This window comes from Macrosteles quadrilineatus, unplaced genomic scaffold (assembly GCF_028750875.1).
Source record: "Macrosteles quadrilineatus isolate MER2022 unplaced genomic scaffold, UCM_ALF_1.0 Scaffold_1__1_contigs__length_201487025, whole genome shotgun sequence".
NCBI classification, from domain to species: domain Eukaryota; kingdom Metazoa; phylum Arthropoda; class Insecta; order Hemiptera; family Cicadellidae; genus Macrosteles; species Macrosteles quadrilineatus.
Window position 1 is genome coordinate 180955889 of NW_026542594.1, and position 22911 is coordinate 180978799.

Sequence of the window (22911 nt, forward strand, 5' to 3'; positions counted from 1 at the left end):
CGGTCAAACTATCGTTATACTATGCAATACGTAGGCCAAATCCTTTTGAAATGATTAAAAAGCTATTTTCCATCAAGTTGTCTTTACATAGCTATTCAAAAGATAAGGCATTATTGTTACTGCCAGACGCAGTTTTTTTAAACGGTCAGTTGTCATTGCGGTTGTCAAGGGTTCCAGCTCTCTGTGACTACTACGCATGTATAAATCAAAGGTACTAAAGATGATCTTGAAGTACTTACTCTGGTACTTGTGGGCAGTTATACAATAAAATGCAAATATGCAAGGGAATATATACTACATTATTTCGTGGACCAACTTAAAAAAAGAGTGCGTCAGGTAGTCCCAGCTATACAATTGGAGTACTTAAAATTAAATTACCATAGTATTGTCTATGCAACAACGTGAGATAAACGGAATAACACATGTATTTCTTCAATTAGAATTACATGTGCTGTTCAAAACCAGACACGCGTGGCTTAGAACGGCTTCACAAAAAAAACTTCTGCCCGGTAACACAGGCAATGGAAATTCCTTCTAGACAAGGTTTCATTAGGCCTACAACAAAATCATAATACACAGAGGTTTCTAAGGCTAAGTGGCACACTGTGCACTTCAACAAATAAAAAGTAGGGACCGAGATAACCATAGCTTACTAGGACAGCCACAGCAGTGCCATTGAGAGTAGTAGTACAAAGTAATGTGACCAAAAAAATTCTTTCTTTATTTGATTTTTAAGGGAGAGAAATAAAAACAACGAGGCTTTAATTAACCGGCATTATCAACAATTAGTTATTTATCGATTAAACAAATACATTGTTTCATTCATTCTTCAAATAGTCTGAACATTTTATCTTTCTTCACAAAGATCACTAATTTAGATATCTTATTAACACCACATCCTTAGCTGTAATGAAATGTTCAAAGTGAGCTCAAGAAGTGAAAACGTTAATTAATTTTACCAAATTCACCCCCTTTATAATATTTTTTTACGATTACGCCACGTTGTTTCTAAAATAAATTTATTTTTGAGCCAAACAACTATATTTAATAATAACTATTTGTTGGCAACTTATCTGACAATACTATTCTACAAATACAGTTGGATGATGGATAACATCTAGGCTAACAGGTTGTGAGCTAAACTATTGTTTGACAACGGTTTCATTAAACTGTTTAGCGCTGTCTACTGTTTAGAGCTAAACAATTTAGTGGGGAAAGCAGTTTGGCACATCCCAAACCTTCAATTATTTACGTCTTAATTATGTGACGTCATTAATTAACTTAGTAATCGGTAGGTAGCAGCACAGCACCACTCGGTAAACGTGTAAAACGTGAGGGCAAGAGCCGGTGACCGATCGCCTCACGCTTTTTTGAACCCGACGGGCTTCACGTGCAAATATATATTGTTCTGACGGTATTTCCAATTAGGAACATATTGATTTATTTCTAACTAGAGGCTTGTAGGGACATAAGTCCCTAAAAAGCTCAATAATATAAAACAAATTATTCTAATATCCAAACAAACTGTAAGACATATATTATTTATATGTGTCAGAATAGATATCCTTGTACGCCACATCTTTTGTGTAAAAAACAGTTTGCTTTTTGTCTTGTTTGTCTTTGTTGATGTTATTTTCAATAAATCATTCGAATCACTACATATAGGTAAACTCTGCTAAAGTCAGCAAACATATAATTGTTTGTGAAATAAAATAAATACTGGTTTATTAAGGTAGATTTGGTCTTGGGGTTAATGGTGATAAAAAAACTTCCCTGATTGGAATTTTGGAAATTGTCTTCGTCAAATATGAAAAGCAAATAAAGTTGTATTGAGGTAAGCTTAGTTCTTGGACAAACCCGCTAGCATTCCTACCCAGTTAATATTTCTAAGTTTATACTCCTTTTGTTAAGGTTTAACAACATTAGTGTAAAGTAAAGGCATCCGCATTGACCAAACTTAACCTTAGATTTTTTCTGATCAACAAAAAAAACTACAATTAGTGTAAGTTTATGTTGTGGTATTCCTCTTAAAGGTGCGATTGACGTTACATATTCTACCAAATTAGTCCCAATCATCGGCTGATTCTTAAATCTTTTGCGAGCAACAGACAGTACCTGTTTAAAATCTCCAAACAATATTGTTTTTCCTCCCATTGGAACTTTGTCTTCAACTTTTGATTAACAAATAGGCCTATAGATGAAATGTAGAATAAATCTAGAACATATGTTTGAAATAAAAACAAAGCAGAAGTCTCCATTTAATCTTGAATCGTTATTAAATTTAGTCACTGTAGTGTAGTTAATGTGGTTATTTCATGTTACAGTACACAAATTTAAAAAGTTTCACGGTATAATAATTTATTTCCACGTTCTATAACGTAAGTAACAATCTCACGTACAACAATCTCAACACAATCTCAAGTAACAATCTCAACGTAAGTAAAAAGTCTCAATTATTATAGGTAACGCTATCCTGGTTTTATATAGTACTTTGCATAATTGACTGGCTAATAAGTAATCCAAGTGTTAACATTGCGTACTGGCTTGATGATAAATATCACGATCAGCTGTATTGAAGTAAACGAAAATTAGCTTTAAATGGCTTCTAATGCTATTATTATGGAGAACATTTTACGTTGTATCTCGTTTTCTGGTAACTTTATGGGAATTCTGCTATTTTTCCCGAGTCCCTGGGGTCAAGACCTTTAATTTAAGACCCCTCCCACTTTTCTGTGACTTACCAGACGTCCACAATTTTCTGGTAAAAATTTCGTCTTACAGAATTATATATAAGGATTAAAATTTGTTTCTATGAAAAAAATATCTACAAAAACGAAGTAGTTTTGCTTTTGGAATACCGTAAGATTTCTTTCTTTTAAAATTTGTAGAAATTAATTTGCAACTACTGACTAAGTAATTTGAGACAAATGTTTCTAATATGGTTATTATATATCTACCGCTCTTTATTTAATAAGTCATGATTCTGGTTATCAAGAAGTCTGATTTCGATCGAAGTGTCTGCTGAAATCAGACACTTTGGCATCGGCTCTATGATTGAAATACAAATTTCGTAAACTCGACTTTGTTTGACAACAAAAATACATGGTGGGGGTTTAAAATTTATTAGTCGCAGTTTATGACGTTCTATTTTGATTGAGAAAACACAACGTCACAACAACACAACTGAATGCAAAAAGTTTTCTTAGGAATATCCATTGCTAGTTCAACTTATGAGGGAGTGTAGTTTAAATAATTATAATTATTATAAGATGGTGAGCGATGGCTTGAGTTGGTGAGTGGTTTGAGTTGGTGGTTTGGGTTGGTGATTGGCTTGTGTTGGTACAGTATTAGGCACGTGTGGAAGAAGGGGGGGGGGGGGTCACCCCAGTCATGGGAGAAATTTTTCTTCACAAATATAAATCTGTTTAAAAAACACCTTTGTTCGCATTAATGATCTGTCGTATTGGTGTTATTTCTTGTGTCACAACAAACACGATGGTATTTTGAACGAAATTTTAGCGTCGTATTAACAATGTTAGCATACGTTTAAAACATTAACAGCAGCATAAAAACTATTGTGAGTAAAAATTTTATAATGCATGGAAATGTTAACAATGAACCTACCAACAAGCCATAAACATTTCAGATAGATTGGCTCAGTGGTTTGTTTACAATTAATTTTTAAACTTCAGTGTTAGTGCAGAGTTTCTTAAAAACCGGTACTTTTTAGGATCTTTCAACTATATAAATTTTTCTGGTAAACGAAAAATTTTTAAAATTTTAACAACGTAAAATGTATTTAAACAAGCTTACATTTAGTTTTTGTTTCAACAAAATCGGATAATTCATCTCAGAGATATTTAGGCTCAAACTCGAGTGCACACATTTATTTCCCCGACAGAGTGCCGTTGATCTCAGTGGTGGTCTGGCGCGCCACCCAACCCAAGGTCAACCCAAGACACTGCGTAAATGCGTTGTTATAGCAGATGTGGTCTTGACACAACTATCTGACATACTTTGCGATATATCATATCGCGGTAATGCTTTATGTTCACCATTATTCACAAACGGCTATAGCGTATAAGGCACAGGAAGTCAGACATTGGCCAACTTATGTAGCCGTATTTGGCATGCAATGGGTTAATAATACCAAACGTAACATAGACTGTGCCACAAACGGACCGAGAGTAACAAATTCAATATTAAAAAGTTTTTGTAATCGTATTTAGGAAAGCAGCTAATCTCTTATATTCATCTATGGAGGGAGGTCCGGTTGTGTAGACTATATGATACATTCCCTAACTCACACATTATACCTTCAACATAAATGCATTTTGTCACATAAGTTTGTTTAACACACACCCTACCAGGTGTCAGGATACATACATACATAGCAGTGTGACGGTTGGTAGTGAACCTGTTAATAGATGTATTTATCACAAACAGTTATTTAATTCCGTATTACAAAGCAAATAGGGCAAATAAACAATTAAAATGTAATTCAAAATTAATAGTTGTGACACAGGGAATATTTAGATTTTTGTGTTGTCAACACTGGGAGCTCCTAGTGTGATATGGCTCAAAATATATCATCGCATAAACTGTTGCGTTATAGGCATGCAGACTACAATGGGAGCTCCGGGCCAGGCGGTCCTATTGGGCGCTGGGTGTATTGAATATATCGCGAGCTCCGAACGTGTTCCTCGTGTATATATATATATATATATATATTTAATAAATAATATGTAAAATAACATGAGTACCCTTTTTTATATTCTTTTTTATTTATTAATAATCATTAATTAATTATGATGTAAACATATATAAACATATCAACTAATGTAGTTTTTGGCCTCTGGGGACATCAAAATGGCAAAATAAATCGGTCCCGGATCTAGGTCTTACCGTGCCACCTACGGTAATAGCTACTTCCCTATTAGGAAATTCAATAAAAAAGAGTACTATGTTTTTTTCCTATTTATATTACAGTAGCCCTACATGTGAACAATATACAAAATAAATAATTAATAAATTCATCTAGCTTGCGTGTACTTAATTTAAATAAGTTCACTAAACTACAAAGCACTAATAGTGACGTAGCGAATGTGTAGTAAGTTAGTATTGCAAGAACAGAATGGCTACTTAAATCAATGACACAGTAAATTGGCAACAGTCATGGAATTTACATACTGTAGTTGATTGTGCCTAGTTGCAATTGAATTAAACAACTCTAACTAGTGGCAAACAATGCCATAAATAAGACAATAAATTAGAGCTTTACCTGTTTGCAACAAAATACGTGATGAAATTGCATGAACCTTTTACTACCAATAGTAAACTTAATTATATACATTAATTAATTAAGGTCTAAAAACTTTCAATGCATTAATAAATTATGATGTAATTTTTATCCACCTAAAACTAGTAGACAAATTTCATTACAAAATCTCATAAACAAATCATATTTTATGGAATTAAAATAGATCCAGCGTTTAATCCACCAAACCCGTACAGTGGTTAAAATAAACATAAAGGATAAATTTGTCTATGTCTTTTGACATGTTTTTTTTATATTTAAACAATGTTTTGTTTGAATTCAATATTGATTCTGTAAAATGAAATACAACTGGGAAAGGATGGTTAAAAATCTGTAATTCATAATTTGTTATGATAATACTCGTACGATGATATTACAAAGTTAACCAATATAAATTTTAATGTATCCATTTAGGCAAAATAAGAATTTATAAAATCATTATTGTTGTATTGCCTAAGTCTACAAAGGTGCAACACTTAATTTTTAGTTGCTGGTAAGTGGACAAATTTGAACATAAAATTCCAACAAAATCAAATATTTACTGGGTAAGACAGTTGTTTGAATAAATTAATAGTTATTCCTAGGTTCACTTATTTGAGTATTCTATATTTTTCTAATCCGTGTCATAATTCATTTATTTATGGTTTTCATTTTTTATTCAAAGTTTTACTATAGACACTCCCCTAAGGAGTGATAATTCTTTCTAATTTTAATTTATAGCCTTTTGTAGTAAAAAAAAAAAACACTTAGTCTTAAGCTTAGTTGAGATACTGACAGTATTTTGACTTTGCAAAATACCGTTTTATTTGATATAAGTTTATTTTTTTATAACTTATATTGAACCCGTGGTTTATCATAAACTGTTATAGTCTTATTATTTCTAATAATAGTCATAATACGAAAGGCTGAACAAAAAATAACCTAAACAGTGGGACCCGATGGTTGAACGAACCAAATACGTTATTGTGCCAAAACCTAGTTACAGCTGGTTCTAAAGTATCAAAATTCACCGCCAATGAGTAGAGGCAATCATTTTAGAGGGTTAAGATGACATTTTGTGTTATTGATATTACATAAAGTCCTATCCTATAATCTAATATGACCTTTGTCTGTTTGTTTGTGGGTGGGTAGGGTTATGGGTTTGTTTGAAAACCAATCTCGAAATCCGGCGAAAGGATTAAGACTAAATTTTGAAAAAAGTGATTCTAAGGTCTAAAAAAACACTACCGAACGAAAACTCGTATTAATTTCTTACGAAACTAACTAATAAACAATACTCTTACGCGTTGCCAAGTAACAAAGTAGTTTTTCAAATTATTAATGAAATACACACTTGTAGGTCTAATATGTGCCTATCGTAAGCCAATTATCCATTAATTACATGCACTTTTATGATTTACAAAAAATATCACAATTTCTGGTAACAAAAAATATTAAAAAAATTTAAACTAACGATGTCTATTTAATTGGCAAAATCCAAAACGAAACTCAAAATGTGTTCTGATTTAATAGTTCAATTAATCTTTTACTTACGTTAAGAGGAGATGTCCAACATAGTCTAGTACAGACTAAACACTCACTCACAAACTACCATTGTCACTACACTAGTTGTGACCTTGAATGCATCCAAGGGGCGGGGGTAATCAGCTGTTTATAACACATTATGTTGTCATTGTTGTTCGATTTTATCGTAGCTTTATCGGACAGCTTATTAATGAGTTGATTACATTTGGGAAACTTCCCGAATTCGAAAGTGATTTAAGACTCATGTACTAAGAAATCTCGTAGGTATACAAAAACGCAGAAATATATTTTAGTAGAAAATAGTGAAAATGAGATTAGGAAATGTACAAGTTCAGTCGTTTGTAATGTCGGTACTTGAGGTACTCAAGTTATTTTTAAGACTCGTGTAAAAGTAGTATAGTATGATAATATTTTACTACTGTTTCGAAGAACATTTGTTTAAATATAGCTTTAAATCTAAGACATAGCCATTACAGTATTGGATTATCAAACATAATATATGTATACATTATGCATATATTATATACAATATAAATATAATTAATGCAGTTTTTTATCTACTGACATAAATATTGATATATGACATCTTGAAGCGATTAGTAATGAGATACATGTTATCAGTAATAACTAAATAAAAATGGAATGAGTTACAAATGTATAAGTTACAAATATGTACAAATGAAATAAGATACCTAACCTTTACCTTATATATACATAGTGAGGCAAAGAGAGCGCCCCAATCCATAAACAGTACAAATTTGATAAGTCGCTTGGAAATTTAATTTTACGATTAATAAAAAAAAATATTAAATTAAATTTGAAAAAAATATAACTTTCCAAGCACAATGTAAGTTTGCACCTCAAACTGATAAAAAGTTTAATGTTATTACATTCTATAAGTAGGTCAACATTGCCAAAGCGAGATAAAACTTACTATTGCTTAATAAACTTTGACAGCCATCAACAGTTTAAAAACAATAGTTTCCATCCAGTATCTGTTGTCAGAAATCGGTCGGGGTGAAGTAAATGTGAAAACTAATTAAACATTTGTTTTAATCAGATTTTTTTGTCCTAGGATGCTAGACACGAGCCTGGAATTGTTTTTTACATTACTTCAGGCTAGACCTAGGGGTTGCGGCATTATAACTTAGATAAAATACATTGGTGACTTGACGGGGATCGAACCCGGAACCTCAGGGAGTGAAGTTCCGCGCTCTAACCACTACGCCAGCTCGCTCCCCCAGATTAAGTTTAATTAACTACAGATTAGATTAACCAAGATTAATACAATGATAGTTGTAACATTAAGAAAGATGTTCCTCTTTAATAGGTCCTCAGTTAACATTGAATCGATACCCATTTGCAACATTCTTTGCAATTAAATATTAAGATAGACAAATTTCAAATAATTTGAGACTATACAAATATATAATCACTGTCATATGAAAAAGATAACTAAATAACTACTATTTAATACTACTACTACTACTAATTATTTACAGTGTGTAGCTTTATCAGTTTCCATCATTATCAGGAACAAAAAAAGATGATTTCAACCATCAAATTATAAGCCATAGTTATCAAATTAATTTAGATAGTTAACAGAAATACACATTTGATCTATAGTTAGTAACTAAGTTAATTGCATTCAGAGGCAATGGGTCAAGCTACGACCCATATCGCCTGTTATGAGACATTCCTTACAGATGTGTATTGCAATATACCTGAAAAGGAGTTGTCAAACGTGTTCAGAAATTTTATGAAGCGATCTTCTTTAGCTCTTTCAATAAAATATTGTACTCGTATTTGAAATGCTCTGCAATTTATATACAGGGTGAATAAAAAGTCAAGACCCCCCCCCCTCTAATATTTTTCCAAGTAAATATACAGAGATATCCTTTTGGTGGTCGAGCAACCTTAGCAGGAAGTTTCATTTTATCATTTTGAAATTTTTGAGTGTCCCCCCAAAAGGGGGGATTTGGGGGGCAACTCAAATATTTTAAACGTAAACCCCCTTCAAATGACACCTCATTTTGAAGTGTTTACAAAAACCTAAAAAATGGTGAAAACCAGAGCTCGCTATCTCTTTTCCATCCAAAATGGCAGCCAATATTAACAATTTTACCATTGATTTTCCACAACATTTGACGGGCTGCCATTTTGGATAGAGAAGAGATAGTGACCTCTAGTTTTCACCATTCTTTAAGTTTTTGTAAACACTTCAAAATGAGGTGTCACTTGAAGGGGGTTTACATTTAAAATATTTGAGTTGCCCCCCTAATCCCCCCTTTTGAGGGGACACTCAAAAATTTCAAAATGATAAAATGAAACTTCCTGCTAAGATTGCTCGACCACCAAAAGGATATCTCTGTATATTTACTTGGAAAAATATTAGAGGGGGGGTCTTGACTTTTTATTCACCCTGTATAAGTGAACAAAACTATTGTTAAAACTAAATCAAATATTCCTTTCCTTGTGGGAGATCATAAAAAAACTGTTTCTTACTTTATTTTAGAAACTTTAAAGTAAGTTGTAGTACACTAAACTGGTACAGTTGTTAGTTATACTAACCATGTTTTTATATTGATGCGTTTTAGTAATTAATCATTTATTCGTATTGTTACATTTACTGTTATTATTTAGCTCGGTTTGATTGATTTTACATGACAAATTAACTTTTTTTTTCTAAGCCCGATATTATTTACAGATTTATGAAATCTGAGACAGAGGTTAAATTCTGCCATAGTAGTTTACGCAATGATCACGTAAAGATTAACTTAAAGGCTAATTACGCTATTTACGTACAAGACTTTGCTTGCGACAGTGTTTTAATTACTAACAATGATGAGTCGGTGGCTCAGTCGGTAGCGTCACGGACTTCGGGCCCAAGGCAGCGATGTCGTGAGTTTGATCCTGGTCACTGCCAAAACATTTTATCAGTACAGTTCACCTTTGTACTGTACCGGCACCCCTTGCTTTGCTGGATACGTTCCACGCACGGGCTTTAGTCTATGTAAACGGGCAAATGCAAGGTTAAAAGAGGCCGCCAACTTCTAAAAAAAAGTCGAGCCTTATTATGAGCGGCAACTCGAGTGTCGACTGCTCGAATGTCACTTAGCGTGCCATGTCATATGGTGCTTATTAATCGCCACGACCACGAAGAGGTTAATGTTTTCGTTTATAACCTCTGATTGCCACAGGTTTTAATGTTAACGACTCATTGTCCCAACAACTCACTTACTGTTTAATCAACTAAATTGGCATTAACAGCTGATAAGTTGATGTTCGAAGCATTACATTTTACTTCTTTTCTCTCAGTTTTGAACCTAATCGGTCCAAACTTGTACTGTAAACTAATTAAATAATACTGTTAAGTGGATATTTTCAATTCTAAGAACTGAATTAAAAAGGTTAGTGTAAAAAACGGTCGTTTGACCTAAATAGAAAGGATTTTATACAAAAAAGTTACAAATTCGAACTGAAACCTTTGATTGCGAAACTAGATTGCTAGAGCAAGTTGTTTCAACTTAAAAATCATCACTTTTAGTTCTCACTACACTTAACTTCTTACACGTCAGCTATATTAAAAAAAATCTACCCTGAATATAAAGTTCATTCCATAACCTCAACAGGACATTTTATCGTATATTTTTGAATACACGACATTTACAGGAGTTTTAAACGCGTTTTATTTGCTGCTATAATAAGCACTGGATGTTGTAGTAAATACCTGATGTAAAAAGAGCTGAATATATAAAAATATTTTACTTTCATTATTGCTCGATACAACATGTTCAGATGAATATACAAAAAGATTACCTGGCAATGCAGAATTGTCTATGACTTTTGGTTCTCTATAAAATACTTTAACTACTAGTACGCTATCATATGTTCTGCATATATGCGAAGATAACACCCAATTGTTTGGGAAAAACGTTCCCTTTGTTCCCAATACAATGGGAATGCTGTAGAGGAGTCAGCTCACCCTCAGAACAATAGCACTGTACTTGACAACATATTTATTGATAGTTTACAGTTTGTGTAGAAATTATATTTCAATTTCTTTTTAATAATTGAGATGCAATTTATTATCATTAGGACTTAGTCGGTGAGAGTGATAGGGTTAACGGTGCCCAACTTGGGTGGAAGTTGTCGGTAATAGCAGACTATAGAATACTGTAATGGTTTACATAGTCTGTGGTAATAGTAAGTTGGATAGTGATTAGACACAACACCCGCTGTTACAGTCTATACTAGCATAGAGGGAGGGGAGAGGGAGATTTGGCTATTTCCTTTATTGGCTTTTATTTTTGTGAAATATAAAAATACAGTGTTATAATTTGCATGCTGTAAGAGATATAAAACGAAATTACCTGAAAAGCATTGATAAAGAATTCATTAAACGCTCCTCTGTCAAGTATTAATCATTAAACTTGTAATAAATAGTTCTGACTTGACAAAGAGCTAATATTAATCAGAAGGAACTCTAATCTTCCATCCAGATTTGGTTTTAATTGTATGCAAAAAATACTATGCATTATTATTGTATTTTGTATTCCTTATGTTACTCTTCCGTCAACCTTTTTAGGTTATATCCTAGAACTGTTTTACACATTACTTTAGACTCGTCCTAAAGAGTTGCGACATTATCACGTATATAAAATCCATTGGGGATTTGTGGGATCTGAACTCGGGACCTCGGGCTCCGAAGACCTAGTTCTACCACTAAACCAGTTCGTTTCCCAAAGTTCTAACTTCCTTCTACTTGCCCCAAATACACACACAAGGCACTGTCATAATACGATCACATGTTACGCACTTGGAAGTGTGCGTTTGATTTGAAAGGGAAAGCAATCAGCTGTTTGTGTCAAACTAGGAAGTGATTATTCTTGGATTGGGATTACTGGGATTATTCAAGTACAAACTGAGGAACTCGTCATAACGACTGACACATAGTAAACGAATACTCGTACTAAAATCCAACATGAGTTTCCTGAATTCTCAAATGATATTAATGTAAAACTGTATCACTAGGCAGTCCAAGACATGATACGTCTTTATCATATTTTTATTTCATATTTTCATTGCAAAAGCAATACTGAATCCGTTTAATAAGTAACTTTCCACATAAAGTTAGAAGTTTCCTTTTATTAAATGTAAACGAGAGGAGCCGTGGCGTAGATTACGAATTTTAATATGGTTCAAGTTTGGTTTTCAAGGCGAAGAAAATATGCAAATATGCATCCCTCCGCTAGACTTTAGTCTAAGAAAATATACCTCAATCGTAAATAAAATTGTTCAGTACTATGGATGAAAAGGTTATGTTAGAGAAAACCCTTATTGTGTGATCTATACGAAAACAGTTCTGAATGATTAAGTAAATAACCTTTAGGTTCTTAAAAGCCAAATCATTTGCCTGTAGTTTTTTAACTGTATAAACTATTGACACGAAAGTGTTGGTAAACTATGAAAAGTCTGTATTGGAATGTCCATGTTTGTTTACCGTATTGGGCAGTTCATTTAAATGTTAAATCTATTCCATAGATGTGCGTTTATTAAGAGAAATATAGAAATTAAAAACTTTGCACTGAGAAATTAATCAAAGGAATTGAAACTTTAGACAGATTAGCAATTTTTAATCTTCTTACGTAGGCTTTCGTGGCCGGCTCATAACGCTTTTTAACATTACAAAGCAAACCTGGGTTAGCTCAAGTACCTAATCCTATGATTTTCAATACTTCATTACCCTACCTTGGTGTTTCATCATACTAATTTTATAAATGTGAAAGTTTGTGTGTTTGATTGAAGTCCTATCACGCATTAACGCATTAATGGTCGGATTGGGTTGAAAGTTGGTATAATGATAGCTCTCATTCCCGATTAACATATATACATATTCTTATCTCAAAAACCCTTTCGGCTGCCCCAGTGGCTCTAGAATTTCCCATGTTAACCTTATGAGTTAACCTTTAAAGGAATTAAAGAATTTTTCAGCTGTTAAGGTTTACCAAAATGGTGCAGCACTATTAATTCTTTTTGCATTTATGACAACAGCTAATTTGAACCAATCCGCAACAAAAAGCTGTGAAATTTTTACTTTTTTTCTATTGTTTAGGTGCAGTGGTAAAACATTATTGCTATGGTAGATGTGATATACTATAGTATACAGTAAATTTTAGTAAACCGAATTTTCTCATAACGTACGTGTCCATCTAATTGCAAACGCAGAAGGACGGGTACTCTGCTAGTGTAAAATAATATGACTTTATAGGCTTTTTAATAGGTTTATTGTAACTATTTATGATTATGGTGTTATAAAATTGTCTGATCAACTAAATATAGCTGATCAGTTCACCCGTCCGTTAGAAAACCCCGGTTTATACAATAAATGATCAATTATTCCATCCCGATTGCTAACTCAAAATGGCCATTATCACCTGGGGAAGTGGATCATATGGTGGTGGGGGAGGGAGTCGGAGGAAGAATGATCGGTTGAGGGGAGGGGGGCTATAGACTGTTTTAGTTATTACGTTTACGTTTACACCACATGTTACGTCTAAACGATAAGTTCCACATTTATAAGTGTAAATCTTAATCAGTTCCAAATACAAACTTGACATTGTTATAGTATATTACGTTACTAGCCTGAAAAATGTGTGTTTACCATACGAGTGTGGTAAAGAAATTTTGGACGAGTGACGTTTGTTGTTTGTGAATGAAAAAGAAAACAATCGAATGATTCAAACTGTACATAAAGACTTAGAAATGGACTTAGTAAAACTTGTTTGCATCACTAGAAAGTATAAGAAAACTGTAGTATCGTCTGTTTTCGCTATAGGCAAGGATCACACCCAATAGTTTGTGAAAAACGTTCTCTTTGTTCACATTACAATGGGATGGTTGTATAATGACAGTTGACTGTTTCCTACAATGGCTTTGTTCTTGACTACACTTAATTCGAAATAGTTTATCACATGTATGTGATAGTAGTATTTTAAACTTACATCAATGTTATATTTCTAAATATAAGTATTTATGACATATATTTGAAAATATTATGATGGTAATATCATAGACTAACCATCACAAGCAGACTTACCATAACTTTTGTACATTTTGAAGCTCGTTTTTCGTGTCTAGTTCATGTCTGGCGACACTGATCACTAGTAGTGTGGACAACATTTTTTGTTTCTATTATTTCAGGGTTGATTTAATGATTTGACTTTACTGTTTAGTTGTACAACTAGGGTTCGATTTATTGTTTATCATTAGATCGTTTTATTTGGTTAAACGAGGTTTTTAACTACTGAAATAACAAGAGAAAAATTAATTGTTAACAAAACACGACCTCTACATTGCACCGGACAGAACCAACAATAAAATTGGCTTAAACTTTTCCACAAGGATAAAAAATAAACAAAGGGAGTATGTTTTTTCTATTATGTTATGTTATTCATAGTGCGCTACCTGTTAGTCGTTTAAGATTCACACGATTCGATTTAATTTTGTAAGTTTTGCAGGTTTACAGAGTTGTACAAAGATTGCAACGGCTTATTTAACCATTCACGAATGTCTTTAATTTACTTCTCAATTCAATACATGAAATGAGTAAGTTACAGTGTGGCTTTCTACACCTTCCACACATCAACGAAATAGTCACCAACGATCACATTTGCCGCGTTTGAGCGGATTTTGGAGAGAAATTAATCACTTGTTTGTGTCAACCTCGAAAGTGATTATTGTTGGATTACAAAGGAGATTATTACGTTGGATTAACCTACGGAACAACCTGTTGCAATTACACTGTATTGTAAACGAATGAATTAATTATATTACAGTGTTTCAGCCATTGTCAAACAATAACAAAACGGTACCTTGATTAGATTGTCTAGTATTATAAAGAATGACTTTTCACACTTTTAAGTGTTCGTCACTCTGAGGAAGATTAGAAAGTTTTGAGGGCCATCCCGGATTAAGCCCTTGAAGTTCTGAGCATGTCCTTAAGGACGCAGTTTTGAGGCTCCTCAAAACTTGTAAATGTACACACTAATTTCAACACTATAGGAAAGTAGTTTTAGATATTATAGAAGCTTTCACACATAAAATTATTTACACAGATTCAATTTGGTTATTGATTCAAGTAAACTCATATATTTATTTGTTAAACGGTTTTCATGTCCTTAGGCAATTTATAGTTTAAAATGTGTTTTCACGTATTGAAAATAGCTGGGGAGCGAACAAAAGTGTAGAAGCTTTCAACATTGAAGTTTAACCTAAAATACTAATCTGCAAGGAGATAGTGTTAGACGTGTCATGGAAAATAACCTCAGGGCTCCAGCTTTTCTAGGTATAGTTACGAAATTATAAAGCTGTTCTATATTGAAGGTAGCTGTATCAGATTATGTGTTTATTTATTAATATTGAAATTGTTAAAACGTGTTATACAATTACGAAAACGATTAATTAATAATGCGTTTGAAGATGTAGATTAATTTAAGGAGTTTTTGGAACTCCTTAAAGTTTTGGAACCTTGGGATTTTTTTGATGTGTTGAACAATCTAGTATCTTATGTTCTGGATATAGACAGCGATCGCGTCCAATCGTTTGTAAAAACGTTCCCTTTGTTCACAACAATACAATGGCATTGTTTTTGAATGACAAAGTTATCCGTTTCCCACAACAATAGCACTGTTGTTGACAGCACTTTATTCATGGATAGTTTAAAATGTAGAAACATTATACCATTACTTATTTAAGTATAAAATACTGTACAAGGTCACCTGAAATAATTCCGTACATTTATCTTAAGTAATCTCTTGTGAAATTTTAGTTTTATACAGGAATTCTGTGATTTCAAAAACGTATTCTATGGTTTAACTTTTTGTTAAATACTTACGTCAAAGAGGAATCTCAAGAGTCGGATATTTAGTACCAAAAGTGGCATCTTTCAGTACCCGCTTATGCTCAAGTGTCTTTAACACTTAATTTCACGTTCGAAAAACCAAAGACGGGGATAATTGGAGCAAGTGGAAGAAAATTACTTTCGTTATAAGTTGTGAACGATAATTTTCATCATGACAAAAAGATTCTCACATATAGAATAACAAATCTCAATAAAATGTAAACTATTATATTTCCTAAAAAAAATTTTTCTATAATTAAATAAAGCAAATTTAATAAAATTTCAAAGTTGAGTTTATTGTGCAGGAAACATGTGCTACAACACAGCGAAACTTACTTCATGTCTATTCATGTTTACATTTTAATGAACAGTAAAACAGCTGATTGAAATTGTAAATATACATTGTAAGTAAATACTTAATGCGCAAGTTGGGCAAATGTAGGAATGATTGAGAGAGTAAGGGAAAGTAAATTTAGAGCAAGAGAAATCAGCTGATCACTTTTCCCTTGCTCTGAACTAGAGGATCAAATTCACTTAGTGGTGAAAAGGTTTTATGCATACAAGACACAGTCAGATACGATCAGCTGTTCCGCTTTTTGAAAAGGTCATCTGGTATGAGGGCGAAAGAGATCAGCTGTTTGTGACAAATTAGGAAGTGATTAATGCTGGATTACAACCAAATTATTCAAGCAAACTCGGTTTTGAACAACTTTTACTATGATTTTGTATATATGGTGAACTTATAATTATAATAGTTAAGGGTTTCAACCTTCGTAAAAAATGGAAAAGCATAACATAACCTCACAAAACCAGTATACTAATTTTCATGCTGGTTCACATATTTGAACATGTATTATAAAGGAATTTTCTGTATGTTATTAGAAACTCATGTGGACAACTTCAATTTAAACAATAAATTTCTAAACAAAAGGTTAAGAAGGTAATTTACATTTTTCTTGAGTGTTTTTAAATTACTCATGAAGCTAATCAGCAATAATAGAAATATTACATACGATTAAAAGTATAGGAAATTCTTATTGAAGCCTTTGTAGTGATGTAAGTTTAATTTTATGAGTTTTGATTTAAAATATTAAATGCAGCAAAATTATTACCTGTTGAATGTTGCTTGACATGAATATATATTATTTGAAGTTTGTTTTCAAACAGGTTTTTAACAATATTGAAATAATTAGATGTAACAGGCACGTTTAGTCCTGTCTACACCATGAATCCAGCCTGAAGGGGTTTAATGCAAGTACTTAATCCAAAAACGTCATGTACCAGCTAACATTGTCTAAACGTGTCAAGAGAAGTATCATACGTATTCTGTAATCTTATTAGCACAACAATTTGGTATATGTTTTTTTTTGCACCTATCTGTTGGTTATTGACATAAATTTGAAATTATAACAGTTGAATTGTCTAAACATCACACGATTACGAAATACGATTACAACATTGAAAGGATTCTAATTATTGGTGTCATAATTAGAATGATTAGTTATTCCATTATACGTCCCAGGCGGTGAATAACTCAATTCAACCACTAAGTATAACCTGGGGATGCGGATTATTGGCCACGTTGAGGGGTGGGGGGGGGGGGGGGGTTGGAAGAGTTATTATAATAAGGTAATAGGGAGCGGATCCAATCAGTTTTGTCAATTACGTTTTCAATTGTTACGTAATTCTATGACAACAAACAGCTGACAGTTTATGTGAAACACATGAACTTACTGGTTGTACTTAACCTGTACTAGTTGTCGTTAAGGAAAAAGAGACTTTTGACTTTTTAATTTTAAATAATATTCTTAAACGTAACTCTTCGTTTAAATTCGTATATTGGTAAGTAAAAGTGGATTAAATAATGTTATCAACCCCTAAATGTACCTATTTTAATATAAGATATTTATATGCAGGTCTTGGAGATTAAATTCATGCTTTAACTTATAGTCTTGGAACCCATCAAATATATTTTCCCTACAGTCACCCTACAAAATGGGCTTCCTTGCACAGATTATAGTACAGAAAGCTGCTAATTACTACATATACTTACTTTGGCATAGTTTTTAATTTGGCACACACCAGTTTTCCAACCAAACAACAAAAAACAGTGTGGTTTTATTATGCACGTAATTCGTGTACGCTTGGAAATAGGTTAACAAAACTTAAAGATATTACGACTACGATCAGCTGTTGCAGTGTTTCCCATTTCGTTCAGTGTTAGGCATTTAACCTAACCTAAAACGTGTTGTTTAGTGTTTGAAAGACTAATTATTTCTATGCTTTATAATAACTGTAGGACAAATATAATGTGTAACACGAGTGCAAATTGCCTTTGTTGCACTCGAGAAACTTTCCACACTCGCCTCCCGGCTCGTGCGTAAACATTTCTCCCGTTCGCAGCAAAGTGCCACTTCGCCCACTAGCTACACAAAATAACTATAGTACGACCGTCCTAATGACATAAATTCAAGAGATTGAATTTCATTAGTTTATTTTTAGAATTATAACTAACATTAGTGCTTTGAATTTTAACATTCTCATATTACATTTATATAAACATTATAACTGTTGCCATAAGTGCAGACTATGTGCTTAACCGATCTCCACATGGAAGTTAAATAAAGCTCTTTATTTAAGTCTTATTAAATAGTAGAGCTATAACCTACACTACTGTTACATGACTTATTAACATTTGGTTGCGATAGTCCTATGTCTGACACGAAGTGATAGTGGGCACGTGATTGACCCTAATTTAGACATAATAGGTCACTAGTGTTAGTAATATCGTTATCGTATTGGGTTGGCAATACCCTAAAACGTTCTTTTCATTTAGACATTATATTCTAAATTTTGTAAAACTACTTATTTGAACCTTGAGGTGTTTAAAAAATTAACACAAAATTATAACTTGATCTTGTAATATTTCTTGCCACCGTAAAGTAAAATGGTATTTTAAAAATTAAGTAGAAATTTAACCTTTAGAGTATTTAGGGAAAATGTTTCATTTTTTACCATTATTTTTTTTTTACTTAGAAATTACTTTATTTTGACAAACTTCTTAAATTTAATTCAGTTTATTATAATTGTGTTTGCATAACTATAATATTTTAAATACACAAATTTTTCTTCGTTGTTGCGATATGAATAAAACTGCATACGCTTTCTACAGTGTTTTAAATTGTATTTAAAACTTGAAGATGAAGAAGCTTTTAACTTGAATAAAAAGCAGTATTAACTTTACACATAAAAGAAAGATATAAAATTCTAAAATTACTATGAATCCCCTCGTATTTTACTACTAACTTGAATGGACGGAGCATATTCCTCATTCATAAACTAAAAGTATTATGTACCTCTGAATTGTTTTTTCTTCTAATTAACTACAGAGTTATTTCAACAATGTAGGCATCTAGAAAGTGTTTAATTTATGCTATAAAAACGTGAAAAAATAAGGTTACTGTGATGATCTGTTCAAATAAAACGATAGGTACAAACCTGCAATTTTATTTTATTTATTAAATAAAAACCCGTATTCATAAAATTGAATACTCTAATTTGGTTCAAAATAATCTATATTTCTGAAAGCCTGAGGCAGAACACTCAGTTAAGTCTTTTCCAAACGTAAGCGCTCGTAACCAAACAATAAATTTATCCACTGTGAAAAGATTAATTAAATAAATGGTTTCATTTATTTGTTTCAGATATTTTGGAGCTGACTATCAACATTCGGTAAGTATTTAATAGATTCAGTGATTAGATCAAAAGATTAATCACTAACTACTTCGTAATGAGTTGTATCAAAATCAAAAGAAACATCTAAAGAAATTACATGTTAATTTGTTTTTGCAATATTACGTTCGTGGCTTAGGTATACCAATTTGTAAATGGAAGGGTTAAAACCAAACAAACGTTATCAAGGTTCTGTTTGGATTGTTTTATTTTGGGTTGCAAGTTAGGTGGTCAAAATCCTGCACTTTTCATCTACGATTTTAATTCATATACAAAATTAATCGGAAATATAAAGTCGGTAGTCCATGTATTATTTTTTTACTGGTTCCACATATTGTTTAGCTTTTATATAAATGAACCTTTTTACTTGTTATATTGTAATGTTAAACTTACTTAAGTTTATCTTAGCTTATTGGGTTTACAAGTATTAAATCGAATAAGCAATATTTACTCGAAATGAGTCACGGTTACAATAATAATTCTTTAAGAGAACCAACCAATGAAAACAAAAAACTCTGCGAGTTTTTCTAACTAGATAAGTAAAGCTATTTTAAATCTAGAAAAACTTTCACACTCTAGTTATCATTCTGTTCTCCATACATGTGAGGATCACACCCAATTGTTTGTGAAAAACGTTCCCTTTGTTCCCAATACAATGGGATTGTTGTTTAATGTCAGAGTCGGCTGTTCCCACAAGAATGGCACTATTCTTGACAACCCTATATTCATAGATAGTTTGCTATTTATAGTCTCCATCAAATATGTTACTTAACTAAACGATTATTATGTCGTTTCATTTACTTACTTACATTACTATTTACGTGTTATTAATATTTTATAGAAAGGTTATAAAAACCGATATACATAAATTCATTTTTTTAACACTTTTATGAAAAACGATAACTTGAAAATCGCTTAGTTTGGTTTGTTTTTTTATTACTTATGGCAAAGTCAATGTTTTATAACAATTTATTTAGAATAATTAAACAAACACCTACTTCTATAACGTCCTTCAACACGGCCATCTGGTTCGAGAAGGACGGAAAGTAATCAGCTGTTTTGACAGATTACAAGATGATTAATACTGGCTGACAGCTGAGATAAATAGAGAGAACTAAGTTGTGGACCGATTACTGCCTTAATTACGTACGTAACCAAATACAACTGTTGCAGTACAAAAACTTAAAACCCTGTCGAATAAGGGGAAAATTAGAATATCCACACACACCAGATATATTTAATTTTCAAACGATGGCTAAAATAAGAAACATCCCGCTAAAAGATTAGAAAGTAGTGTAAATTACCGGGTTTAAACCCTGAAGTAATCCCCTACTCAGTTTAAGCTAACTTCAACTTGAAACTTATGAACGTTCACTAACATTCATCAAAGTGAGCGTATATTAAATTAAAAATCATACATTAAGAGTGTAAGGAGTTTCTATTGAAAAGTCTCTTGATTTGTATACTTAAAATTATTTAATAAATATATCGTATTAATAATTTACAAGAGGTTCTACCCGCGAATTTACGGGTGTACAGAAGCCACCATTAAATTAATTTAATCAACTTTGACTTTATATTTAATTTAAAGGGCCCAAGTTCGAGAAATTGTCATCTGAAATGATTTTAAAAGCAGTGGAACCTTCATACCTTACGTCCTAAGGTGGCCAAGCAGTGGAACCTTCATACCTTACGTCCTAAGGTGGCCGAGGTGGGTACGGTTGTACCTGAACTCGCCGCTCTCTTTCACGACGTCTTTAATACTTTTCAATGAAATGGCGACCTGTTAAAGATCGGTGACAACCTCTTGGAACGAACAACATAGCCTACATGGTTTGTTAATTTCATATTCATCGTGTTTCGAACACTTTTAATCACTCACTTGTATCAAACAGCTAGAAATTGCTTTACTGTCCATTCACCGCACTCTTTTATTTAAGAACATAAAAGTAAATAATAAAATAAGTAAACAAAAATGTAAACAAACAAACTGTATTGGTAATTACATTGGCCAGCTGTTGTTTACTAAATTAATCGAATAACTAACTTCAAAAACATGCAAGGCGTAGCCCTTTGGAAATCAGCCTGTGGGGCATAGCCCTTTGGGAGTTCGTCCATATCAATACTTTTCGGCAAATCTACACATTCCAAGCTTCATTTTGATATGCCACATGCCTATATTCTGATTTGGTAATGGCCTTAACCGTTTACATAAAATTTGATTGTATCACTTTAATAATATAATAGATTCCTATATAGTTTCAATCTGTTTACTTAACACCTTTAAATAATAAAGATTAAACTTAAAAACACTGAATTTCCAAACACAATGCAAACTAGTTGGTATTATTTACAGGTTTAGACCTGCTTACATCATGAATCCAGCTAGAATGGAAGCCAGCCTGAAGTGGTTTAATGCAAGGAGATAATCCGATGACGTCATATTCTGGATAATACAACCTCAAAGTGCCATGGAAAATTACATCGGGACGATCTTGTAAACTTGTTGGAACAACAGTTTGTTGGCATTTTCTCCTCTGTACAACATTTTGTTGTCAGTTGCTTATTAGAACAACAGTTAGTTTTCATTTGCTTTTTGGAACAACAGTTTGAAGTCAGTTGATTATTGAAACAGTTTGTTGCTAGCTGCTTGTTTGTACAGCATTGTAATGCTAATTGATTTTGGTACAACAGTTTGTCAAACGTTTGTTCCTCTTGTTCTAAACATAGGCTAAAATTCCCATTAAATGCAACCAAATAGTTTTCTCATCGAAAGGAATTCTCTGTTTTTGATGACATAACAATAACAATCAGCTATTCCAGTACATTTCCCGACTGTTAATTAGCTTAAAATTACATTAATTGTATTATTTTTTTGCATTAATTTTTTACATTATGTAGTTTTTTTTTTTATAATAAATCAATATCAGATTTTAACCACATTGCTTTAGTCAGTAGAGTTAAAACCATTGACTTTATATCTCTAAAACTATCATATCTGAATCCTAATATCTGTAACTAAAAGTTTATATTTACATACTTTGTTAGAACGCCAATGTTCCAACTCTCAGTCTCTTGCAGTAAATTCGATGTTAAATTGAATCCATTATGTTAGGCCCGTAACAGTTCTTTGTCTTTAGTTAAAACTCCGCAGACGCATGATAAGAGTCCTATCATTACTCACACTTCCAGCAGATTTGCTAGGAAACAGCAATCTCATCAAAGACTGCTATTATTGCCGTGGACGATACATTGAGAGAGCTAGGAATGTCTATAATTGAGCATACCTCAGACAATGACGTATCCAAGTTCAATTTATAGTTAACCTTCCACAAGTTTCACATTTTGGTACCACCACACTATTTCGATGTACAAAAAATATGCACAGACTTAAAGAATCCTGTATTCAAATACCATTAAACAAACACATTTATCA